Here is a 13,397-nt window from a genome sequence, read left to right on the forward strand (position 1 = left end):
AAAGTAAGGAAAAATATAGCAATGATGAATCGAGGAACTTTCTGAGAGGAGCATCTATAACGATCTGACGAATGTGTGTTTTTTTTTAAGTTTTTCTAGTCAAGTAATTGAATTAACATGAAATTCGAAGTGGGACTTTCCTCCGGAAGAAAGTTATATAATCGTCGATATTCATTCTCGTCTCGTATATGTTTGAAAGATTGAATTATTTAATAAATCACCTAATATATTTTAAAATACGTAATTGATCATAAAGTTGTTATTTTATTTATTTACATCATATGCGTCTCTTATAATATAAAATACTAAATAAAGTAAGATTTGTTCAAGTTTTCCAACAAGTATAACTAGTATGTTTTCTAATATATAACAGTTGGCAGTGTAACTACGGTTGCCATGTATTCCAAGTCTCTGCTCTTACTTTACCTTTTTTTTTCTCGTATCAAGAACGAAAGGAATAGACATTCACTGACAAGGCCTCGTACGTTCATTTCTCGTAATCGCAGAATCATCCTGGTATCTGGTCCATTCTCTCTCGTGCAAGTATTTCATCATCGAACGTTTCTTAAGAAGCAACACGCTCGTCAATTTACTCGATCGTTCTATTCGTTCCGTGCTAGTCGTAACGCGTGAGGTCCGATAGTCTTTAAATCGGCAAGTATGATTGATCGCTCTCACGTTACGTCCATCCACTACGGCCCTTTTGCACGATCTCATTGTGTACCTTTCCTTTTTCGTAGCTCGTCATCCTGACGGCTCTTCCCCTATCGATTTTCTTAATAATTAACGGCTTGTCGCGCGCTCGCTCTCGTCGCACGTCTTCGTCTCACTATTTACACGCAGGTAAACACTAGTCGCCGTGACGTGGACAAGCTATGCCGATATGACGTGCAATTTGTCGGACTGTGTTGTTTAGGGTGCAAAATCGTGATTAAAATTGGAAGGAGGGATATCGGAACGAATTTTCTGCTTCCAATTAGATATGCGGATGAAACAAGAAATATTCGTGTTAACCCTTTGCACTCCTCTGTCGAGTCCCATTCGACATTCTTTCAGTCCCACCTTTTTTTTTTTGTGAAACGTGCGAAAGAAAACCAGGATTGCATCCTGGAAATTGTTTCAAGATATATCATACACTTAAAAATTACAAAATACAACAATAGTGTGAATAAAACTGGTATTTATGTGAATTTGTTTCTTCTTTTATTTATTTAAATTGTCTTATTTTTTTAGTTATAGTAAATTTCAAATAAAACACTTGAAAGCGTTGGAAGCTGCTGGTAACGAAATTGAAATAAAATTCGGAGAGCAAAGGGTTAATCAATCGGTTTTGATGGAAGACATTAACATTGCATTACATTACGATTTATTGTATGGCTTTCGACACGCCGATTGATACGAGAATCGCAGACACACTTATCCTATGTCCCTTGATTCCGGTGATTTCCGATATTATAAACTTCAACGAAATTTGAAATAAAAATAAAAATTGAGCTCCAACGCACTTCCTGTTTCTTGGTAGTTTGTCTATAGTCTATTACACGTGTGATTCGATATTGTCTGTCACAGGCGATCGACGACTGCTATATGGCTGATTTGTAAAATTAATATACGATTTGTATCTTTGTTCTGAAGTCTAAAATGATCTAACCTCTTAGTACAAAGTCGCACACTAAATATCATTTAATAAATCGACTTCATTGACAATTTCATTGATCATTCTTCAAATCTTCCGTAAAATTCAACCAACCAACACTTGTATGATATAACGTTGCTAGATAAAGAAAGTGACGTTAATAACAAATTTCTCCGATAAAACAATAAAACAACCCACAAACAAATATATAAAGAAAATAAATTATCAATAATAGGACCTCTTAATAGGTCCATTTTCAAAAATGATCAACCTGAAAACGCCAAGTCTTTAAGCATCCTAGGCGATCGTCTTATTCGACTGGCAGTTCCAGTAGCCGCGTAACCTCCCCTCTCGCTCCCTTCTCTCTTCACCATCTCACGCAACAACAATGTCCTGGAGGCTATCATAAATTGCAAACGATTTTCTCCCATTCCACGACCGCCTCTTCCATCGCATATCATTCCGCCTCTCGGCCTCCCTCCACTCAATCTTCACCTTATATCCTTTCTCCTCGTCGCACCTGCTTCCTTCTATCTATAATTCCCTCTTTCCACTCTCCCCATTCGTTTCACTCGTTCCGTAGACGGTAGAGAAGAAGCGATCAGGGTCCACGAGAGTATCAACCGCTGTGACTCGTGATGCCATTCCACGGGACATCGTTGTGTATATACGTGTATATATATGTATATATATACACATATATATGTATGGAACCGCGAAGCAGACGCGAAGCGTATCGCTGGAACACGGTCTCCGGAGCTCGCAGGCACGGCTTCGCGAGGCTCTATCTGCCATATCGCAATGTGACGGGTGTGTCGGCAGTATATCAGTCCGGACCCGCCAGCCAGTCATCGTTGACAACGAGATATTAATACAATGCACGAGAAGCTGCCGCTTATGCACGCGCGCGAACGCCAAGCGTGTGCAACCACCTCGCACGCCGCCGCGCTGCTCTCTTTCTGAGAGAACTGGCTGGAAATTATGATAGTCGATAGAGCGTGATTAAACGGACTGGATGGAAGGGAAAGGATATCGGGTGGGCGGGAGGATGAGGCGGATACAGGAGATTGAAAATTGTCAGATCTTTTTATCTAATCGGAATTTCAGTAACCAGTTTTTCCTAGAAATTTTTGTTGATGTAGATTCTGAAAATTTAATTTTTTAATTGCAAGCGAAAATAAATTCGGAAAGCTAGTCTATACGTAACGCACTGTTTGCCGGTGTCACAAAGAATGATGGAACATCCTATACCAAATTCCAGAGCTATTCCAAATTCGAGAGGAATTAAATATCGTAGGAAGTTGATGGTGGAAATTGGTTAGAATAGAAATCTCATTGTAAGTAGGATTTTGTTTTGTAAGAAGCGTTGCAATTGAAATGGCTTCTACAGTTTTGCGTTGGAATTTCAAGTTGATAATTATAACGAAGCTTTTATATGATTGAGAAGTTGACTAACTCGAGTATTTAATATTTGTTGGTAAATAATGTTGAATAAAAAATTCGACATCTGTCGAGTTTTCTAGCGTTACTTATTGTGACTTCGTGTAAATTCGAAGAAAAAGTAAATGTAAATTAGATAATCTTAAACATCGAGCCAGTATCTGAATTTCAACAAATCGTCCAAGTGTGATTAAATTGTGCAATTTAAATTTTGTGTGCACATTAATTTTGAAAATTGTAATAAATTCTTCCTCCTCGTAATTCAGGTTTTCTATTCGCGTTTTTAAATATCTTCATTACTGGGGTGAAAAAATTGTCATATGACGGGCAAATCGCGTCTAGACGGTTGTATATTAATAAACGCATAACTTTACACGCTTCAATAAAGTACGTCTGGTTTGAGAACGCGTGGTAAAAGCGGGCAAACAGAGAGATAGACAGGATACACCGATAAGTAAATGACTTTATTGGAGAATAATGTTGTAAGCCAATTGCCGTAATTTGCTAAAATACTCGATGGTTCTGCAACGCGCGACAAACTGTGGTCGCGTGATGAACGATCGCGCAAATACCAAGCGGCAAACTATACAACGTGATATAGTAAAATCATTCAAAAATTTGGTACATAGTATAGTACTTAGTACGTAGTACTTTCTATCACCTGTTCTTACTTTCTTTTGCGTAGAAATCTTTTTTGGAAATGTACGTCCTTATGTATCTTGTATTTCCTCATTCGGAATTAGGAAGAAAAGAAGATAATGAAGTGTTACAATTTGAAAAATGAATTGCACGTGTGAAAGTATATCTTATCTCAGTGATTTATGTGACATTTATTGTTAGTTGGATATCATGTTTTAGGATAAAAATGTGTGCAACAGAAATTTTTACTATACTCATTTTCTTGTGTTCATTTTAGTCTATCGATATTAATTTTTTGTTTAAATATAGTCGATAAAGGAATTAAAGAATGATAGTATAGTATCTATATATATATATGACACATATTTATGCTTTTCTATATAATATGAAGAATTTTTGTATTTCTTGTGAAGTAAGAATACCAAAAGAATGTTGGCGGTATCCAAGTAACAGCACCTCGCAAAATAAGATTCTATAAATAACACGTTCTACATACCCAAATGAAACTTTCAAAGGAAAAATGAAAGAATCTTTTTATTAAAGAAATATTGCTGTATGCAAAAATATGTATTCCAGAATCAGGGAAAATGTAAGTTAAGCGAAACGCAACACTATGATTCTGTGCAAAATAATCCTCGAATTACCGTGGAAATAAATGAAAATTGAAATTGAATTTCAAACGAAACGAAGTCACTAGTACATGTAGTTGGATGCTCATTCCCCGATCCGATACGATGGTCACCCATTTTCCCGGTCACCCTGTACATGCAACGAGCGGAATACGCTCAATTCGAAAGTGATTGTGTTTCCTCGCGCGAGCCGCTGTAAATAGCGACCTTGGTTCTCCATGCTGCAAACTTCAAGGCTATTGCAATCGGGTTGCACGAGTGGGTGGCTGTAAACGACGTCGCGGGAAGGGAGATAAGGGTGCATTCACATCGTCTGCCAGAGACGCACGCGTCTCGCGTTATCTGTAATCTGCCGTATCTGCCTTTATCTCGGATCGGCTACGTTCAACGCCGTATTCGCGACACACTCTTCTCGTCTCCCAGAATACAATGTATTTCTCATTAAACTTTATTAACCGATAATACACCGCGTTCTCCAACCATAAAATCGTATTGAAATTTTCAATTATTACAGAAATACGAAGTACATATAAGATGCAAACGACAATATCAAACTCGAAGTACAGAAAATTGGATACTTAGACTTATAAAAATTATTGTTTCGATATTGTTACGCTTTTATTTTATCGTATCCCGAGTTCGATTTTTATTGCATTAAAATACTTTGTTAGGCGGCTCTGTTTCTTTCTATCGTTATAAATCGCGTATAAAATAGTATACCCGCGTGTGGAGAAGAAATGTTTCAGTTAGCGAATGGAAATATTCTGGTTCGTGGGTAGTGAAGAGCAGCACGGTAATAATGATGAAATTTATACGAACGTAGAACGTTCAATGTTGATAAGTTTTACAGTTGTGCTCTGTTATCAGAAGCGCCGTTTGTCGTTTTACGATCTATATTTATTAAATGATCGTATGCGTACATTTTGCTATATGGTTGAAGACTACGGTTTATTCCGAGGCTGATATTGCACGCTAAGTTTGATGAAGTGGATGTTCATGGTTTAGATACGTAGGAAGGAGGAAGAAAATGAGGACTTTTGACACGTGTATTTGAATTTATCGCCAATTTCTGACCGTCCAATTGAGTTTTACGACAGATAAACTAAATTTGATATTTGAAATAGTATAAGGTACGAGAGGCGGTACTCTATTTCAGGATAAGTTTACGAAGGTAAAAATTTGTCGCTCTTTATTTTGCAAAGATCTATAAAATCTATAAACAGTGGCCGATATTTACTTACGCTACATTTCATCGATAACAGTCGGGGAATAAATTACAAACTATACATCGTTATTTATTTTATGATTATTGATTTAAAAATGTTAAACTTCTACGTTCTGTATACCATTTTTGACTGAATAGAAGATTTCTTAAATTCAAGTAAAATATATAAACGAGAGAGAATATAAATGTTCTAATTTTGTGCTAAAAATGTTCTTAAAAATATGAAAAGTCATTTTTATACTACTTGAAAGAGCAAAGTTGAAACATAACAAAATTCATGACGTGTACAGGATTAATAAATTTATTAGACCGACTATATGCACTGTCAAATTTATTTATAATACGAAATTAAATACAAACATCATACACGTATCTATGTTCTCAACATGTTATACTTCATGAATAAACATAAAATTCTATGAGTTTCTTTAAATCGTCTTACGTTTCGTTTTATTTTTCTAATCGTTTCAATTTATTATCTTTATCGGTGTTCGTAGACTCGAAGATACCTTCGTTTATGAATTATTCTAACTCAGGTCGATAGAGAAAGAGAAAACGCGCTCTCCGCGTACGGAATAGCTGCGGTTCAAACGCGCACAACCAGCGCACGATTGGCCGCGTTCATTTTTGTGGTCTCGACTCACGTCAATCAGTAGACGATCCACGCGAAACCGCACGCAATCTCCATCCGTGTAGGGCCAGCCAGCATCTGGCCAACGCACACAGTCGTAACACGTGTGTATAGAGATCCGCATACGAAACGCAGAACGCACTGCGAACGTGTGTAGACACTTTTGTATGAAGTGAACGTGACGGTCGTTGTATTTTTAATATTAATGAAGATGTATAAAATATTAGTATATACGTATGCTAAGGAAGAATGAGGAAAAAACGAAAATCCCATACCTATGCGTGTACAGTGATGGACGAATGGAAATTTAAAAGATATTATTTTATTGTAATTTTGTTACAATTTTTAGAAAACGAAATTCTATTTTATAAAGGTACTGAATATTCGCAATATACAAAATATGTATTTGCCAGAATAAATGAAAAATATTTAGCACACAGTCATTAATACTAAAGTATATGTAAGTTCCAATTTTAACACAATTTTAACCAAATTTTCTTTTGTCCATCGTTAATATGAGAGAATTTTTTAAAAATATTTGTTGTTATAATAATAAAAGTGGCTTTTAAAAAGTTTGTAAAAATTGATATAACGCGATATATGTATTTTTATCGTCTTTTATTTGTTGGTATTTTTATGGTAATTTTATAGCTGAACTTTTAAAATTTAATCTCTTTGCTTTTATTCGCAGTGCATGTTTTTCGTACAGGCATTGTCGGTTCGAAGGAATTTTTTGGAAACATTTGTTCAACATTTTCATAAAACAAGCTAATGTAGAAGTGAAAACTAACGATGTAGTCTGGGTAAAATTTTTATGCAATCCTTTATATACGTAGGAAAGTTTGAGCTACACGAGCTTCGTGTACAATATTCGATAGCAGCGTTATGTTAACTTTCCAGTCTCGAGCTGTATAATTAAAGTTTCAAATTACATCAATATCTTCTTCGCGTAGATGATATGTGACAATTTAAATATGTACTTAACAATTTAGTCGCTTAAAATATTTCGAAATTCCCTGCTAATATCCTCGGGAACGCTAATATTATTTTTGACATATATCACAAATTTTCCAGGACTAACGATAACCGATCTACGTTAGAATTGTCGCACGGAGAAGTAAATTATAATTAATACGAAATATGAAAATAAAATATCATTTTTCGCAAAGAATAATAATATTTGTGGGACCGTGGCAGGCCTAAATATGTATCTAGGTATTTGTAAATAGAGAATGCACTTAGTTTCAGCGATGTGTATGTGGTAACGCAATGGCGTTTACGAAAGAGAATCGAAGTTTATGAAAAGCGACGCGGCGGGTACGCAGGTGCAGTCGACGAGGATTTGTTGTTCCAACACGGCGTGTGTTTTTCCTGTTCTGTACAATTGCGGAATTATTTAGTCTCGAGCGTAAAATGCACCACGCAGCGGCAGAAGTTGAGGGAACAGTCATACGTGAAAAGGGTCGTCCGTGGAGAACACTTGTTTCCTACTAGAGACATTCTCGTAACATGTAAATTGTTAAGTCGACTGTTGTTGACTGAGAATTATTATATTTTTGCTGTATTTTACCAGGAAATACTGCCATGAAAATGAACATTTTGTTTCGGTTTAACACTAAAACTACCAAGATGGGGGTTTAGTTTTCTCCTTCTTTTTTTGCTTTGTATTTGTTGGTCGTGAAAACATATAAAAGTTGTTAGCCAAATCAATATAGACGTCAAAATATGATCATATATTCGTTAGTTTATCTTCAAGAGAATCTGTTAAATTTTCTGCAGGAATGTGTCAAGATATTCCACAGGATAGATATGTAGTCACATCTTTTCCTAATGTTAAGATGATCATTTTCCAATATTACGTGAAACACGATGAAATTTGTGCAAATTTGCATACATTAGCACATACAAGTTTAACTTCGACTCTTCGTTCGTACACCTTTTCTTATTGCTTCTATTCAGGTAATTACATAGTCTTCTTATATGTAGATTCTACCCTTTCCGTGTCGTGCCGCCATTTCAGAGTTTATGATAAACATGATGCATTTTGAAGAAATGACTTCGTATTCTTCTATCTCTTCTGATATCTTGGGAATAATTTCATCAGGTACATCATCTTCGCATTTGCATTGCCATCTTGAAGTTGCGCGTGAAATTATACAGTATACATTATCATATAACACCTTTGAGTACTGCATTTTCCAAATAATCATACCGTTTGGTACCAATATCTACACACCTCCGATACCTTGGTATCATTCACACGAAACAAGAAAAAGAGAGAAAGGAAAGTACTATCCACGTTTATATAACAATCTTGTCAATGGTTACCTCTTTGCTGCTGTCTTTTCTTCGAATCAATTCCCATAACAATTCCCAGTACATGAAATTTCTCCACTGCGTGCTCTGTAATTTCTCCGATTCCCAGTAATCTCAGTGACACCGCAGCGATAACCATTACCGCTGCTATCTTTGTCGGTACATACTTGAATCTCGATACGAATATGTGTACTCGTCGATCACATCCTGCGCTCGCAGCTGCCGATTTCGTGCGGAAACACGAACTCGAGTATCGCGAGTCGAGAAGAGGATACTTTGGGTAACTCGAGGCGGGAATTCGTCGTGCAATGACACCGGAAACGTGGCACAGGAAATCGGTGATATGTATATTTATTGGAAGAGATATATTTACATAGCGAGATTGCAAATTGAAATTCTAATCTCTTGCTTCGCAATATTTTTCATTGGCATTCTAATCGTGGAATTGAATCTTTTTTAGCTTCTGAGAAACATTGTTTTTTTAATTAATAGTTACATTAACGATAGACTCGTTTCTTCTTCTTTTTTTTTTTTTTTTTTGTTTTAAGATAATTTTGAACAGAAGATATACTTACTGTACTAAAAATTGGGATCAATTTTATCGAAAATAGATACGCTTATCGATTGTTCAATTAGCAAGTTACAAAAGTACGAAGCGTGAAAAGCGAGCGACATTAGATTTTCGTTGTTGCAACGTTGCTACGTATTTGGTACAAAATCCGGACAAACTTTACATAATTGTAATTGTGTAATTTCCAGTTTGAAGAATTCTCAAGTCAGAGTTCCAGCTAAATTCCACTGCAAACGAGATTTACCTTCGCTGAATTGGAATTATATCTAATCTGTATCATGAGTGTGATTCGATATTATAAGACAAGGGGTTAATCAGCGATACCTATTATATGTCATTATCTATTACACAAGAGTTTAAATCTCAAACTGCAAAAGTCATTTGTGAATCGATCGTGTTGCAAAACTCATTAATATCAAATTTGTGTTGGAATTTTTCAAATCTACTTGACATATATATTCTATGCTATATATAATTTGTTTGAACGTAGTAGACACTACGAAGGAAGAAACAATTCTGAATTGACATCTTATGATCCTAATCGAGATCTCGAGCTTCCTCTCTCCCCTTATATTTTTCAAATTACTGATTCGACTCGCGAAATACGCATATAAACTGCAACACCTGCCCAATTTTAAGACAACGTTGTACGTCTTTCACTAACTACATTCGACATAATCTATATCCAAGACATATCGTCGAACGGAAGTCGATACGCATGGAAGTGACAAACTCATTAACGACGTAGTAGCATAATCACAAGTTTGACCGGCAATTATCGTTCGTTTCGACCATGCAACCGACGAATATCGGTATTTGAGCGGTTTATAATGGTCTGGCTGACGTGTTCGAATCGTAAATCGTGGCCAGCGCATTGAGCAAGGCGGCAACTAATCGAGTAGCCCATGTATACTCTCCCTTCGTTCGTAGAACGGCCAACGTCCGATATTCCATTCCGTTTCGTTTCATTGCGGTTTCCTTCTATCAATTATTTCGAATCTGAGATCGTGCCTATAAATCCACCGAATGAGGATACGCCAGGTTATTATCCTATTTCGTTCTCTATCGGTCGCTGAGCGGCGCTAATTTTATTTGGTTGAGAAATTGAAACAAAGGCATCAACCCCTTTAATAAAGACGATTTATCTTTGACGATGGTCAATTATTAATTATATCTAAATAATTTCGATCGCTTTCGTTTGTTAGATTGCGATTAGTTGTCCCGGTTAGCGATTCCGTGGGAAATTATGTAGAGGACAGTGCAATGTTTGGATTGTGATTGCGAGTGATGCTCTTATTGTAGAAATATATACATATAGTATATTTAGAAATTTGCATTAGACTAATTAGTAGGTCGAGGCTGATGGAAAGGACCTAATGGCTGTTAGATGATACATATGGTGGATTTGAGCCTTCTTTGTTTGTTCAATGACTTTTGGAAGTATCATAATTGATTCTTAACTATTTTCTATTTTCTATTTTCTATTTCAAGTAGATAGGTAGTTTACAACCATGTTCTTCAATGCCAAAAGTGACGAAAATGAATTTCTATTTTATTCTTAAAAATGTCCAACTTTAAAACATGATCGAATCTTCTACCACATCCTCGAATATCAAAGACGTTAAAAATGAACTTGTATTTTATTTGTCAAAAATAGTTCATTTTAGTAGCCAATAATAAGGTAAAAATTTGAGATATTTTTGTATTAATGATAAGTAAGACGTAACAACAACCAGTTTGAAATATTTCAATTATAAAATAGTAAAGACACTTTATCAAACGTATAAGCACATAATAGCTTTAACGATGAATTTTTATTGTTCATTGTCGTCAATTCTGACTCACAGTCGGTATTGTTGCCTTCGACCATAGTCGCGACGCAGCTGGATAGACGCTGTGGCGTCAGCGACGAGCTCGAGGTCGTTCGCACTCGCGAGCTAGAGCGAGCAACCGCAGACTTTGCGTACTCCAATTATAATGGAATTAAGGTCGCGCGATGTGTCGTAATTATTCGTCTGAATAGCGTGCAACAGGATTTCGTTGCGGTCGTAACGAGCGATCGACTTGTGCAACTGGTATTAGTTTACTCTCCTCAAGAAGAGAATTTTATTTCTATTAGCTAGGCAACGTACTCAAACGAAATACATTGCAAATTAACGATCGTCGGACTTCAAACACGAAACATTTTCTAATAACTTTCTTTAATTTTTTCCAGGAATTTTTAACGAAAAATGTTATTTCAGAAGTTTCGTTTCTTGCGAGTGCTATCTATGTGTTTATAGTGTACGAAGATGACAAGTTTTTAATAGAAGCTAAAAACTGCATCAAAATATTAGTGTAATGTCTAATTTTAATTCTAACCTAAATATCTAAAAAAAAATCTAAATGTCTAATTTTATAATTCACTAAATCAAAGAATAAAAATTTCACGTCTAATGATGTCATCACCTACGAGGTACTTTGGGTGTCTTCGCTATTAATTTAATTGTTTTAATTACGTTAAATTATTAAGCGCGAAGCAGTGAAACGATGTATAAAAGTTGCACGAATGTAACGTTATTGAGAAACATAAACAAAATGATTTGAAACGATGATGTTGTTTTATCAAGATACAAGAAATGAAAATTTGGGAGTATTAAAATAATAGATGTACAAACTTTGCCATACGATCAACTATACAAATGAGAAGAAGAGAAGGAAATTATAAAATAAATTTACCAGAATTTAAATAGAAATTGTTCACTACAGTATTGCAATTTCTTTAAATTTTGTAAAAGGTCCAGATGGATGAAGAAATGCTAATGAGAATTACATAACAGAATGCAATAATATAAATTGACTGAAAAAATATCCAATTAGAATTTTGGGTTAACGCAATCGTCGTGACTAATCTAAAAACAACGAAAAGTGACCTAATGTAATGACCTAAAAGCAACTATGATATAAAATTTAGACAATACAAACGGACATAATCAATGTCCCGTTACAAATCGTTTGAACAAAAAATGATCCTTCTGGGAGATAAACCGATTCTATTCGAATGCAGCTCGAAGCTCTTGTCTAATTTCTTCATGGCACCGATGATACGTCCACTGCTATAATAATAAATTCCTCCTTTGTCTCCATCTTCTCGAGCTCTTTTCCTCTCTCCTCGTAGTACGATCCTCTTTGTCCGTGTTGCTTCTTTGTTCTTGCGGGACAATATAAGTCCGAGCACAATAAATTTGCTTCGCCTCGCCTCGCCTTGCCTCGTCTCGCGAGTCTTTTCTGTAAGATCCGCTCGCGAGTGCCAGAGGTACAGCTAATAAGGCGGGTTTTTATTAAGCGACCGCCGGAAAAGCGTGCCATTCCTAATAACATTGGCGAAGATACTAGTACAGCTTTTACACTAGTACACCTTTACGTTGTTTTGTAATACGTGCAATTAGTCCGACGAATAACTCGGTGAATAACTGGTACCAATCTGCTTATGAATATTTAATCGTGTCAAGGTAATCGCATGGTACTATAATAATATAATCGCGTTAATTTTAACGTCTTGATTGACTTGTTTTTGCTTTCTTGCGTTCTTGTTTCAAACTCGTAAATAAGGATAGTACGTATAAGGATATAAATAACCTCGTGACATTATAAGGAGAAAATAAGCTTAGACATTATAAGTAGAGGTTTCAGAAGAAAAATAACACTTATAGTAATAATAGAAATTAGATTGTGCAATTTAGCGAAAATTATATTTTAAGTTCTACATGTACTCACGAAGGTTTTCATAATAAAAATCACAAAATTCTCTAGATTGATACGGATTTTACGTATCACTTCTTGTACTTGCCTCATTTATGGACAAAAACGTTCTTGTATTATTTTTTCCACCGAGTTACTCAATTGTTAGCAATGTAAGGTATATTATTAAATATACCGAATTTAGAATATTATGTAAGGTAATATGGAAATCTTTTATATTTTTGAGAACATCCCAGAAATATATATACGAGGTTTAATAAAGAATTTAGGAAGCTTTCGTTTAGAGAGGAAAATCTTTTGAAAAATTATTTGTTCTTTTTTCTTCATTATTTTCTAGAGTAAAACTGCTCGGTAATATATCATAAAAAATTTGACTCATGTTGACGAAACATCCTATACGTGCACATGTTTTCTCTTTTCCTGTCTGGTTGCTGTCAACCGCGCGGCCTCCTGATAACAGTTATCACTGTTAGCGCAACGTAGACGAAGATAAAGAGTCTGTTTGGTACAATCGGTGAGTACCACCTTTCCGCGCAATCCTCGTATCATAGAAAATACCATAAACCATA

This window comes from Bombus huntii, chromosome 1, assembly GCF_024542735.1.
Source record: "Bombus huntii isolate Logan2020A chromosome 1, iyBomHunt1.1, whole genome shotgun sequence".
Classification (NCBI taxonomy): domain Eukaryota; kingdom Metazoa; phylum Arthropoda; class Insecta; order Hymenoptera; family Apidae; genus Bombus; species Bombus huntii.